Raw genomic sequence first — 14,619 nt, 5'->3', positions numbered from 1 at the left:
TGTTTTGTCAGAAGCACAGTAATGACATTGGTGATGATGATGATGGTGATAGAGAAAGATCACTTTTCCAGGGTTTTATGTCTTCTTGGATAAGTTGCATACCTTTACAGAAGTAACATGGCAGTGTCCATTTTTTGTTTCCTTGTAAATTTTTCACACCAGACTGTGGAAGGCTGTATGGTGCCTTACATACCCTGTTTTTCCAATACCTCCCACTCTCCTGGGCACATAGCATTCAACCATAATTTGCTGAATTGAATGTCAGGGGAATTAATTATTAAATATGTAAAAAGAAGAGGTGACTGTACCAGCCTTATCAGCTTTTTTAAGGATTTATTTATTTATTTGAGAGAGAGAGAGAGAGCACGTGTGTGCACACACATGTGAGTCCACATGTTGGGGGAGGGGCAGTGGAAGAAAATCTTCAAGCTGGCTTTCCAAGGAGCAGGGACCTCAATTCTGGGCTTGATCTCCTTGTTCAGAACTTGGTCTCATGACCCACAAGCTCATGAGCTAGGCTGAAACCAAGAGTTGGTCACTTAACCGACTGAGCCACCCTGGCGACCCCTTTATCAGCGTCTGAACGGTGTTCTCTTTGGATGACATTCACCTCCTGCACATCGCCTCTTTCACCTTTTGAGATCCTGGTGTGACCCTTCACCAGAATTGTCCTGGTCAGCAGAAAGGAGTCTCCACTTCACCAGGATGAAACCTCCCCCAGGAGGGCTTTCCGAGCATCCGTGTGTTTCGTGTTAGGAGAGCAAAACTGCTCTCCTGCCCGCAGTAGGCAGTGCAATGATGAATATTCTTTTAAGAACCCACTTCTCTAGGTTCTGATGTGTAGCTCTCCCCCCCGCCCCCGACTTGAGAATTACTGCTCTGGTTAATCTCTGAACCCTTTTACAACTCAAAATTCTGCGAGCCAGCTCACTGCCAACATTTGGTCAGGAGATGAGTAGGAGACGAGAGGGATTTTAAAAATGTATTGGGCAGCTTTGTTCTTAAGCTGTCATTGGTGCCATGGTGTATCTGGAGAGGTTTTGTGGTCAGATTTTGATTATTTGCTAGTTTTGGCAACTGTCGATATGTTAGATCTCATATTGTTTCTATCATTTTTTACAGTTTCTTGTTTAACTCTTTGCTGCCAGAATGTTCTAGAGACACATCAAGATCAGACATGATATAAAACAGAAACGGCAACCCTGCCTCCTGTTGACTTCAGGCTCACCTGGTAGGACCTGACTTTAGGACCTGATGCTGTACAACATTCCATCTCTATGATGTGTCAGTGGACAGTAGTGGGCTCATCCACACGAAAAGGGCTTCATTGCATCTAAAGAAGATAGAAAATTAAAATGCCTACATGTAGGGCCGATGAACCCAGAATGGATTTATAAATGTATTCTACACTTTTGATACTTTGATACACAACACTTTTGATACTTTTCCTTGAAACACTTGACCCTACACATTTCTCTCCAAATTATTACACATTTCCCAAGTTTTTTTTGTTTTGTTTTCACTGTTCAGCATCTTGTTGTCTGTTGACACTGTCCTCTGGCCAAAGACAGCCCCCTCAAGCCCACATCCCCACCCACTAGGAGTTTACTTTATACATTTGTAAACACTGTCTTAAGCAACTTTTGAGGAAACCCTCACTTCCTTACGCTCCTCTTCCCACAAATATTTCACACCCAGTGGTCGGGACTGTGGAAATGGATGAAGGCTTCTCTGTGTTTGCCCAGAAAAGAGCTGCTGACCTGGCAGAGTCTTGAGCAACAGGCTGTGTTACCCGTCAGCTCTTAACTGTGCGCCAATACTGACATTTTTATAACCGCTTATTACACTATTGGTTTTTCAGTTTAGAGCTTAAAATCATATCGATAAGAATATGACATCCAGGCATAGGAAAATCAATCCCAGGTCCCGAAGTCTCTGCATGACACTGCCCCAAGTCACGTGGCCAAAGTGCTGTGTTAGGCACATTACAGCAGCCGCACAGGTTCTAAGTGGAATTGATTTGTATTTTGTAAGGCATCAAAATCTGTGATGACACAGCCCAGAACTGGGGCCGCCGTGCCACACGGCGCTGGAGCTGTTTGCCTCCGAGATGTGTGGAGGTGAGTGTGGTAGGTGTTGGTCGGCTGCTACACCGGCAAACGTTCTCTGTTCGCCTTCCCATCATCCCTTGAGCAAGTCCAGTCTGTCCTGTTTGCTGTGTCAGCGAAAAAGCAACATCAGGAGGCTTAACAGAATAAAGTACGTTCCTGGCGCAGGTAAAATCCGATTAGAGGTGGAAGTTGGAGAGAAGCTCTGCTCTGGAGTCGTTCAGGGACTGAGCTTGGTCCTTTTGTGATCCCCTCTTTCTCTTGGGCTTTAGAATGCCCTCTGTTGGACCAGTGAGTGGGAGAAGGGAGTACAAAGGATTGCATGGGAAGCTTTTATAGGCCAGGTCTCTAAATAGCTTACATTCATGGACCATAATTCAGTAATAGGGCCCAAAGAACTGGGAAATGGGGTCTAGCTGTATGTATGTCCAGAAAGAAAAGGACCGGGGATGTCCTAAGACCCGGGCACAAAGGGCTCCTCCCCAGATCCCTGGGCCTTAGAGTTCCACATATCACAAACAGAGGCACAGGATATCCTTACTAAGGAACACATGGTTGCCTCTGTCATGGGGATTGGGTGCTTACCCCTGGCAGATCCTGACTTGCAACCCTAACATCGGCTTTGGTGACTAACCCATTCAGGCCCCAGAGAAACACTTTCCCACCTCTTCAGCCTTGTTCCTTCCAAAAGGCTGGGCTGTTTGACATTTGTCAAGGTAGATATGGGGTTGCCCGATCTAGCAAATAAAAATTAAGCTGGAGACTCCTGGGAGGAGCAAACGTTTTATTTAGCAGTTAGCTAAATTTATAAATTGATTATATTATATTATATTGTATTGTGTTATATTACTATATTCAGTTAGCTCGATTGATAATTCTTTAATATTTATGCATATGGTTTGTGGGGCTCCATTTACACTCTTGCCCTGGGGGCCTGCAAATTTAGGGCTGAGCCCAACCCCAGTTTTGTTTGGGATCTCTGGGGTTCGAATGATACCCAGAACTGGACTATGTGATTTATGCTTAACCAACCAGCAACTTGCCAACTTCTTGGTCCAACTTGCCAACTAGACCAGCTTGGTCAGCACAGGACCAAGCTGGTCTAGTCAGAGTGGTTCTATAGATTTCTTCTGGGACTTCAGAGCAAAGGCACTTTTGATTTTTCTGTTGGATTCGGACAAGAAGCCCATGGACCAAGGAGCTACTAAGCAATCAACCAGCTGAAGAGCTACTGACAAATATTGTCTCTTTGGCCAAAGTTTAAAAGGCTCCCCTGAGCCCTCTTTTTAGCCAGGTACCCCCATCTGGTCTTTGGTCTGCCCAGCTCAGTTTTGGCAAGAATCCTGCTGAGTTGTCCCTCCCACCCTGTGTGATATGTGATCAGCCTTGATATCTGACGAAGTTCCTCATTCCCTTGGACTTACCCTTAGAAGGATCCCGTTAGATCAGTTTATGGAAGACCCTCCGCCCACACTATCATCTTGGTGCCTCCTCTTAGTAATTTCTATCCACTGCCTCCTCACCCCACTTCTTGGTTATATCCCCACTAGTCTTTGCTGTTTTTGGAGTTGAGCTCAATCTCTCTCCCATATTGCAATATCCCAATTGCAATAGTCTTCCTTAGTGTTCTAACAAGGGTCAGACTAATTATTTTTGTTGTTTTTTTCTTAACACAACCCTTAAGGTCAAATTGACATCATGGAAGGGAGAGCAGAAAAACTAAAGACAAAAAACTGTTTTGGGACTTAAGATGGAGCTGGTGGATCAAATGGCATGTGAAACCGGCCTCAGATATTGACTTTCCTGTTACAAAGCCAGTAAATAACCTTTATTGACTGAGCAAATTTGAATTATGTATTATGACATTGACCATCAAAATATTCTTGACAATGGGAATGATTCATTAGGGATGCATGTGAGGATCCATATGTACACAGAGTCCTGCAGAAGGCAAAAGGGTTTTAAAAAGAGAGAGAAGGATCCTGAGAATGACTCTCACTAAGGACACTGCTCACAAGACAACAGTAAACAAGGTGGACTACCTGTCCTGAGCAACCTCAGCATAAAGGAGCCACGGGTGAGGAAGGGGGAGCAGTAATTACTCCCCAATGTCTATTGAGAGTTGATTGCACTTAGGCGCTGTTCAAAACGTGTTCCGTACCTTATTGTCCTTATCCTGTCAGTAACCCTGTGTGGTACATATTATTATTCCCATTTAAGAGAGAAGACATCTGAGACACAGAGGGGTTAGGCAGCTTACCCAGAGTCACACAACTAGTCACAATGGAATTGAGCTTTGGACCCAAATCTCAGATGCCAGAAAGTGTGTTTTTAATTATTTTGTTCATTCCATTCCATTCCATTCCATTCCACTGCATTCCATTCTACAAGAGATGAGTCCAGAATGGGTCTTGAAAATAGGACATGGCACATAGAGGAAAAGGTGGAGGACATTTCTTTTGATAAATGAGACATCTTGAAAGGCAAATGAAGGTAATTTCCAGGAATCATATCCATCCTACATCATCCCCCCAATGGGTTGTCTTCCCAACCTCCTTCTGTTTGTAGTAGCTTCTCTCTGTCATGCATGTGGGCAGGATTAATTACTTCTGTATATATGTCTCTCTGTCCCTCAGAGCTGAGATGTTCCAGAGGATGGAGTCTGTCTCCTGCACTTTCCTGACAACACAGAGCCAAGGGGATGTCAGCGTTCTGTCACTATTCAACAGATTGGGAATGGGCTGTGTTGAGTATCTGTTCATCTCTACAGAAAAGGGACTGACAAGCTAGGCACTGTCTCCTGTCGATGGACAAGAACAAGGGTTGGGGCAGGGTGGGTTTAGAGAACTAGGAGCTGATGGACAGCTATTCTCTCATCAATAAAAACTTGGAATACAAAAAGCATTCTTGACTTTTCCCAAGTTTATACTCACATTCATGACACTGTGTTGACTTTGTTGACCGGTGAGATGGGAGTAAATGCAAGATAGTGAGGACAGAGGAATGAAGTTTATAGTTGAGAAGATCTGGGTTCAAGCTCCCTTACTCAGCATGAAGCATTGGTAATTTGGTTCACTCTCTGGCTCTGGGTTTCCTTGTCTATAATATAAAATCAATAACACCAATTGTACAGGCTAATTGTGAAGATTATATGAAAATGCAAATATCAGTGCCTCTCATAATGCTTGGTTCATGCAGCCATCAAATGAAACTTGTTTCCTTGTGGCTTGACCTCAGGTTTTCTGTTTGAGGTACAACTCTTCATATTTTAAATGAGAGACATCCAGTGTTAAAGAGCTTTAAAAAACATAATTCATGCAGTTGAAAAATCTAGGGTTATGTGGCTTCAGGTATGGTTGAATCCAGGAGCTGGCTTTCTCTCTCTCCTCCTCTCTCTCATTCTCAGGTCTATTTTTCTTTGCATCAGCTTTATCCTTTCTTTTGGCTTTAACTGTGGAAGGAAATGTATGGGAATCAATGTCTATATTAAAAAAGAGAAATGGTCTCAGATCAATGACTTTGGTTTTTACCCTAAGACACCAGGAAAAGAAAATCAAATTAATTCTAGTTCTTTGGAAAGATCAATAAAATTGATAAATATTTAGCCTAACTACCCAGGAAAAAGAGAGCCAAGGCACAAATTACCAATATCAAGAATAAGAGCAGTGGCATCACTACTGATTCAACAGATGATAAAACAATAACAAGAAAATACCATAGAAACCTTGATGTCAATATATTTGACAACTTAGCTGAAATGGACAAAGTTCTTGAAACATACAAACTATCGATGCTCAGTCAGTGAGGAATAAATAAGCTGAAAGTCCCATATTTGTTTAAAAATTTAAGTCTTTAGTTAAAATTCTTCCCACAGAGAAAACAACAAGTTAAATAATTATCTCACTGGTGAATTCTACCAAACATTTAAGGAAAAAATAATGCTAGCTCTACACAAACTCTTCTGGACAGTTGAAAAGATAGACTGCCTGCATCTAGAATTAATAAATAACTCTCAAAACTCTAGAATAGAAAAATAAACAACCAAAGGGAAAAAAGGGGGTAAAAGATTTGAGCAGATATTTGAGCTTTAGATAGATAGATAGATAGATAGACACACACAATAGGTGTGATATTATACCACTAGAATGGCAAAAACTTTAAAAATTGATGACTCCAAGTGTTGGTAAGAATGTTGAACAAGGGGCATCTGGCAGGCTCAGTTAGTGGACCATGCAACTCTTGATCTCAGGGTTTTGAGTTCAAGCATTGTGTTAGGTAGAGAGATGACTTAAAAATAAAATCTTTTAAAAAAAAATGTTGAACAACTGAAACTTTCCTGTGATGTGACTGGGTATGTGAAATAGTACAACTACTTTGGAAAACCATTTGTTTTCTTAAAAAACGAAATGTACCCCCATCATATGATCCAGCAACTTTTCGGATATTGGATATATCTGTCATACAAACTCTTTCTCATAAATCTGCATAGTGGCTTTATTTATGATAGGCAAAAATCTGGAAACAACTCAAATGTTATCAATAGGTGAACTAATGAATCATTTGTTGGAGATCTATACAAAGGAACATTGCTTGGTCATTAAAAAACAACAACAGGAAAACCATTGCTATACATGAGAACGTGGGTGCATTTTGAAATACCTATGCTGGATGATAGAAGCCAGACTCAGAAGGGTACATATTCCATTTGTATAAAGTTCTAAGAAATGCAAATTTATCTATGGTGGCAGAATGCAGAAATGTGGCTGCTTGGGACCCAGGGCAGTGGCAAGGGCTAAGAGGATGTGATTACAAGGGATCAGAAGAAACCCTTTTTTAAAGACTTCATTTATTTATTTTAGAGAGGTTGGGGGAGGAGCAGAAGGAGAGAGACAAGCAGACTGTGCTGGGTGCAGAGCCTGACGTAGGGCTCAATCCCAATCATGACCTGAGATGAAACCAAGAGTTGGATGCTTGACTCACTGAGCCACCCAGGCAGCCCAGAAGAGATTTTTTTTTAAGACTTTATTTATTTAGAAAGAGAGCACAAGTAGGGGAGGGACAGAAGGAGAGGGAGAGAAAGAAACTCATGCAGACTCCATATGGTGCCCAACAAGGGCTCGATCCCATAACTCTGAGATCATGACCTGGGCCAAAACCCAAGAGTCAGATGCTAACTCGATTGAGCCACCCAGGCATCTGGATCGAAAGACATTTTGTTGATTATATTGATTCATGGTTTCAGGAGTGTAAACTCATATCGTAACTTACCTGGTTGTGTACTCTGAACATGTGTAATTGATCCTATGTCATTTATATTTTAATGTAGCTGAGGGAACAAAGATCATTCTGGTAGTAGCTTAGAACATGGATGGGCAAGACTCAAACTATCCGAAAAGAAACAAGTCAGGAGGACAGTACAGGATGCAAGAGCTAATGGAAGCTTAGACCTGAACAGAAAGAAATAGACAGATGTGAGAGACCTGTAGAAGGTGGGTAGAATCAACAGAAGAAATTAAAAATGGCCTCAAGAGTCTTGGCCTGCGGGAGTGAGAGGATGGTGAGCCTTCAGGGGAGAGGTGGCAGAGAAGCCATTTGAAGAAGTGGGGAGGTGATGAGTTAGCATTTGGATGGGTTGTGTTGAGGACCACGAACAAGCAGTTTGACACCATCCCGAAATCCTCGAGGTCAGGGCCCACATCTCTGTGTCCTGTCCATGTACTATGCACCGTGAAACAACGTGCCTGCAGGGTGGTCTTTAAAAATTCCCAACAAATGGCTAAGAAGCTAGGAGATGAGGCTCTGATGTTTCCCACTTCCTTATGTATTTCATCCAAGAGTTAGCTTCTTTGGTTTTCTTTGTAGCTGCTCTATTCCGAGTGCCACAGACACAGACTCGCATCCCGTGTTTGCTCCGGTTCCCCTGTTATCTACTTCTTACTACCCACAAAGATGGCTAGTTCAGAGGATAGACCTGGCGGAAACGTAACCTCTTCCCTGGCCAGAAGTAAGACGATTGACACCGTCCGGAAGTAAGACTGTTGAACGCACAAAGCTGGAGGAAGACCACGTAGGGTGCCTTTTCCAGCAGAGTCACCCTGCAGGAGACGTGCCAGAATGAGGACCCACTGATAAGTCAATCTTCAAGAAGATGTCTCATCCAGCCTGGCTCCCCAGTTGATGCATGGAGTCCTTTGCGCCACATTTCAACTAGAAGATCTGCCTTGCTCACTGCTGTGGGGGCACAGACCCTATTCTGTGAGCCAGGGGGGCTCCTAAATGCTTTTGCCTTTGCTTTTTAATTCTTACAGCTCTCCGCCTGGCTTGTGGTAGAGACCATCAGCTCACCTTGCCTCCGCAGAGCTATGAGATGTTATTTTCAAAGTGCATTCTCTAAGAAGAAATGCCCTTCCCTCTACTCGACAGTAGAGAGAGTCCTCAGCCTTGAAGGCTAAGACCCATGACACATACCATTCCTAGAAAACAGACATGTACTAAGATACACACCATGTATTCCGCCATCGCTGATCAGACGAGGGAAAACACGTATTTAATGGGGGAAGCAAGCCAGCAGCCGGTCAAAGCTCTGAGACTTGTATGTTACACTAGCAGAGCCCATGTCTAGGGAAGGGCAGCTTGGCAGAGGTTTGAAACAAGCCAACCCAGAATCTCCATCCTTCATACGTATGTCTACGTTTATGCGATTTCTTTCTCATTCACTGTCTTCAGGCTATCACGATCATGTTACCTGAGAGAAGCCATGACAGAGACTCTTCTCCTACTCAAACATCTTGACTGGACACACTTAAGAGAAATGCTGGTCCCTGAATTTTACAACCATGGCAGGGACTGGGGTCTTGCAGGAAACTGTAGCACCCCTTAGGGATGTGACTAAGTACACGGCCACTGGGATGTAACACCACGGATGCTCGCTATGGATGAGTGAAAGTTCTATGAACGAGACACAGGTGATTCAGAAATGGACAGTGCAAGGACCAATGGAGGACACTGGGGTTAAGCTGAATAACCATGGGGGGAAAATCTCCAGACATTGGCAAAAAGAAGATGACAGGATGGCAAGGATGTGATAGGGAAGGACTAAGGCAGGAAATTAGTTGAAAGGAAAGAGTGTGAATTACTCTGAGTGTGAATGGGGTGGGAATGGCAGTTGGTGGGGAAGGGCAAGGCATGCCCAAGGAAAGCTGAGACCTGGGGCTTCATAAATACGGGCGCGTGGGTGTATGTATAAGAAGGGGTCACTATTGAAACAGAAAATGAGAAAGGTATGATTGCAGAAAGCTTTCCATGTTGAGATAAGCTGTCTGGATTTTTTCCTATAACCAAGGGCGTCCTTGAAGGATTGTGGACAGACTTGTAATCCATGGAAGACACTTTGCTTTCTTACATTGAAGAGTGGTCTGTTGGATTCCAGTCAGAAGAGCCCAGGAAAAGCCCTAAAGGCAGGAATCTAACGTTCTGGACTTGAATTCTAGCTCTGCCACTTATGGACAAGCCACTGCAGGCAACCTGTCTGAACTTGTGTCATCTTTTGTCAAATGGGATCCTAGTATCTCTTGAAGGTCACGTGAAATAACAGTGTGCATAAAAGGACTTAGCAAAGTATCAGGTACTACCCGAACCATAATTTGTACTGTCTTGTTACTTTGCCATCCAGCCGGTCCGCCAAAACCATCACGCTGGTGAAATGCAGATGTGTCCTTGACATGAAAAGGAGTGCCGTTAAAACAATCAGACAGAGGGGAAAGGTCGTGATTTACCCAAGGCCAGGATGCCCCTTGCTGGAAAAAGTTAGCTCAGCGTAGATTTCTATGCTATGGAAAATAGAAGTTTCAATGGTCAGTTTGTTCACTCCCCTCCAATGTGTGTGGCTTGGGAATAAAAAGGTAACTACAACAAGTTACCTGTAATCGAGGAGTCTGGCATCTCCCGGCAGAAGGAGATGGATAGGTAAGCATATAAGTGTCTTAAAATGTTATAGGGTCTGTGAACAGTCTGTAGAGGGAGGCCTCGGGTGCCAGCAAGAAAGCGGTTAGTTCCACCTGGGGGTTTAGAACGGCGGATGCCTACCTGGGCTCCGATCCCTCCTTCACCCAATCTAGAAATATCTTGTACCCAGCCCTGGGGACCAGAAGTAAAGCAGCAGATTAGATAGGCAGAGCCCCTGTCCTCAGGAAGCTTACATTTCAGTAGAAAAACAGAAACCTAGGTGCCAACAAATACATAAATAAGAGAATCTCAGATGGTGGCAAGTGCCAAGGAGAGAGGAACATACGATGATGAATTAGAGAGCAAGACAGAGGGAAACCACATTCATGTAAGCACAAAGATATACAGGGGTGGGATGAGTAATAATAACAGGCTTCAGGGACGCCTGGGGAGCTCAGTTGGTTAAACGTCTGCCTTCTGCTCAGGTCGTGACCCCAGAGTCCCGGGATCGAGTCCCGCATCGGGCTCCCTGTTCACTGGGGAGCCTGCTCCTCCCTCTCCCTCTGCCCTTCTCTCCCACTTGTGCTCTCTCTCTCAAATCAATAAAATCTTTAAATAATAATAAAAGCAATAATAGGCTGCATTTAAGCAAATACATCCAAATATTATCATTTCAACATGTGATCAATACAGAAAATAGCAATGAGACCTCTGAACTTGTTTTTTCATACTCAGTCTTTGACATCCGGTGTGTCTGTTACACTTCGAACTTATCACGGTTAGTGCCACGTTGCAAGTGTCCGTCCACCACAGGTGGTCCGTGGCTGCCAGACCCAAGAGCACAGCTCTCTAGGCTTCTCCTTCTTTTATTGTATGCATGTGTTGATTCTCTTCTTGAACCCCAGAAAAGCGATTTTTAAAAACTTACATGTAATCTGCCAAGGCCGAAATTGCCAGCGCAGGGCTCTCATTCATTCCTGTAAGGACCGTCCCAGCACTGACCTGGGCATGTTGGGAAAGGCTGAGTCATGGTGCTGATAAACCATCCCTCACCAACTGGGCAGTGGGCTGGCCTGGCCCGGATGGGACCAGCCTCTGGCAGAGCGGAGCCAGCTGCAGGGATGGGCTGCCGGTGGTTTCTCGGGGAAGACCTCTCCTGGGCTGAAACGCAAGAGGAGCTCATTTTTGTCCTGCAGTCGTTCTCACCCTGGCAAACAGGGAAAGGAAAATGAACACTTTGAAATGCTAATTATTTAATCTCTGCCAACTGTGGGGCTGCTTCCAGGGGAGCCTGTGTTCATTTGTAAAATGAAACTATTCTAGAAAATGATCCAGGTTGTGAAAGTGTGGCCCGGAAGGAGGGCTAAGGGGGCTCTCCTGGAACCCATCAGCCCTCCACCAGCTTCTAATGTCCTCCCAGCGGAGAGGGTCCACGGTTCCCTCACCACCGCCCATCTCCCACCCAGATCCTTCTAAGCAGCCCTCATAAAGCCTCTTGAGTTCAGAAACTTTTACCAGCAGAATGCCCTGGAGGTTGAGAACACGGATTCCAGCGGCAGAAAGACCCAAACTCAATACATTTTCTGCACCTGCTTCCTGCGGGACCTTGGCAGATCCTCAGCCTTCCCAAGCTGCAGTTTTCATAGCTCTAGAATTTTCTTCCTGGATTTGGTCCTGCGGATTGAGTGATGTCATTCACAAGGTGTGGGTGACCTTGACGGTGTCTAACCCCCTTAGATCTCAGTACGTTTTAGCTATTCTTGGTTGTGCCATTATCTTTGATGCACACTTCTTTCTCTCCACTTCTTCTTCTTTTTTTTTTTTTAAGATTTTATTTATTTATTTAAGATTTATTTAAGAGAGAGACAGTGAGAGAGAGCATGAGCGAGGAGAAGGTCAGAGGGAGAAGCAGACTTCCCATGGAGCTGGGAGCCCGATGTGGGACTCGATCCCGGGACTCCAGGATCATGACCTGAGCTGAAGGCAGTCGTCCAACCAACTAAGCCACCCAGGTGCTCCTCTCCTCTTCTTTTTAAAGTCCCCTATTATTCCCTAAATACAGAAAGGAGGCCCTTTCTCTTCTCTTCCCCCACAGGAGCCTGTAGGAGTCAGCTCAGGCTGCCATAACAAAAGACCACAGAAATTTATTAGCTTACAGCTCTGGAGGCTGGAAGTCCGAGATCAAGGGGCCACAGGCTTGGTTTCTTCTGTGGCCTCTTCCTTGGAACTGTAGAGGACCGTCTTCTTGCTGCGTCCTCACCTGGCCTTTCCTTGTGCATTTCACTGGTGTCTCTACCTCTTCTTATAATGACACCAGTCGTACTGACCTTAGTTAACCTTAATTACATTCTTAAAGACCCTGTCTCCAAATGCAGTCATGCTGGGGGTTGTGGTTTCAACATGGGGGGGGGGCAGTGCTAATGGAGGACTGGAGCACCCTATTGTCCATTTTAATTGTCTTTGGAATAGACATCTAAAAATGTGCCCCAGGGGTGCCCGGGTGGCTCAGTGGGTTAAAGCCTCTGCCTTCAGCTCAGGTCATGATCCCAGGGTCCTGGGATCAAGCCCCGCATCCGGCTCTCTGCTCAGTGGGGAGCTACGTCCCCTTCTCTCTTTCTGCCTGCCTCTCTGCCTATTTGTGATCTTTGTCTGTCAAATAAATAAATAAAATCTTAAAAAATAATAATAAAATAAAATTAAAATGTGCCCCAAATCAAATCACTTACAATAGTGTTTTTCAAACTTCAGTAATTTCTTTACCGTCTTTATGTTTTTACCACATCTGCCTTCTTCCTGTACTGTATTTAGTATCTTTTTTAAAATTTTATTTTATTCTATCTTATTTGATTTAAATTCAATTAAAGTACCTTTCTTGAGGCTGACTCCATATATTACTTTAATAAATATGTTTTGAAAGAAAATCTTCAATCACTACCAAGAAATTTCAAGTGCCTGTTTAGAAATAATTCATAAGGTAAGTCAATGAATAAATTCAAAGGGATGTTATTGAAGTTTTCTGGACCCTGCTTGGTTTAACAGACACCCAGCATTCACCGTATGCCAGCTGCTACCAGCACTTAATGGACATAATCTCCTGTATTCTTCACGACCTAGGAGTGAATAGGTACCTTTATCTTTCTTATTTTGAAGAGGAAGAAATATAGGCCCAGAGAGGCTAAATAAATTGCCAAAGGTCACACCGCTAGGAATGTTGGCAGTCTGATCCTACAACCTTTAATGATTAAACTGCATTTGCTGAAAGGCTAAGTTTCACAGATTTAATGGTGAAAACTCCTGTAGAGTAGTTTCCCCCCTGATCTCAAGATGAGAGTCTCAAAGTCACAGCAAATAAACGAAAATGACTTCTGATTCCAAAAACAAGTCTCAACTTTGGCGAACAGCGACATAGCTTCCCCAGGCTTCAAGAACACGTCTCTACCCAGGCCTTTCTGAGTGGGAAGCCCCACAGACTGCCCAGAGGGCGGCAGCCGGCTTGTGAGAAAAGCATCTACCAGGCCTGACAGAGAGAGGAGGCCAGACTCCTTCACCAGGCCTCCGGGCTCTTCCTGGTGGGCCTCCCGGAGGACCCTTCACCCCTCAGCTGTCTCTTCCCCTCAGGCTGTGGAAGGCAGGAGATGGGGAACCAGGGACAGCTTGAGGTTGGGGGTGGGGAGGCTCCTTCCAGCATTGTCCCCTCTGGCCACACAGCCGAATCTGCTGGTTTTCCAGAAAGCAGGCACAGATCGAGGTTGAAGGGGGCCTCTGGGTCCATGTCCACCTGGTAAAGCCCAGGGAGCTCATATCAGGACCACCCCGGGCTGTCGCCCAACGACACAAGTCTCCTGACAGAACTTGGCTTCCAGAACGAATTTAGTACCAGGCAGCTAATAGTGTGGATTAGCAGAGTCATATAGGTAACAGGTACAAATAGATAAATACAGTATATATATATATATATATGGTGTTGTCTTAGCTATGTAAGACATAAATTTATCCTTCCGGAGTGTGGAGATAATTTACACATACACAGACCTACAGACACCCACATACCCACATTTGAAAACAATCCCTTCATTTTGGCACTGGAAAACATTTGATATTCATTTTTGCCAGAGTATCTGAGAGGATACAATGTTGCATGATCCTACAAATAAACTCTGGTTTTGGTGGTCTTCTCCGGAGAAGCTTGAACTTGGTTCCTGGAGAAGCAGGAACACGGGGACTCTACTTCCTTCCTTCTTCCTGCTCAGCTAAGAACCCCTGCCCCGCAGAGGGGTGGGGGTGGGGTGAGGCAGAAAGGACTAGAGGAAGCTGAAGAAGTAAGAGGCCGGCTTCAGCCAGGCCTCAGGCCAGCCCCGCACTTGCCCCAGAACGCGTGGTGAGAAGAGCCGGCCAGGGGGCCTCCGACGGTGATGCCCCCCGCCCAGCCCCTGTCCCGCTGTCAGGCAGCCAAGCTAGCAAGAGATCTCGGGTGTTCGACCCCAGAGCAAAGATGACTCTTTCAAACCCTGTGTTCCACTTTGCCACTTTGTCCCCGAAGGCTGCCTTGGAGGTCTGCCGGGCATTC

General features: G+C 44.7%; 1 long non-coding RNA gene across 1 annotated transcript; it reads right to left on the bottom strand.

Annotated features, from left to right (window-relative positions):
- Window positions 1–4,422: 4,422 nt before the first annotated feature.
- Window positions 4,423–11,657, bottom strand: LOC122913792. The gene is made up of 3 exons (XR_006385746.1): window positions 11,568–11,657; window positions 10,981–11,259; window positions 4,423–5,559 (listed from the first exon to the last, which is right to left on the bottom strand). It is a non-coding gene; the product is annotated as an uncharacterized LOC122913792 (long non-coding RNA).
- Between the last annotated feature and the right edge of the window lie 2,962 nt (window positions 11,658–14,619).

The sequence above is a fragment of the Neovison vison genome, chromosome 7 (assembly GCF_020171115.1).
Source record: "Neovison vison isolate M4711 chromosome 7, ASM_NN_V1, whole genome shotgun sequence".
Taxonomy (NCBI): domain Eukaryota; kingdom Metazoa; phylum Chordata; class Mammalia; order Carnivora; family Mustelidae; genus Neogale; species Neogale vison.
This window is presented reverse-complemented; position numbering and strand designations above follow the sequence as displayed.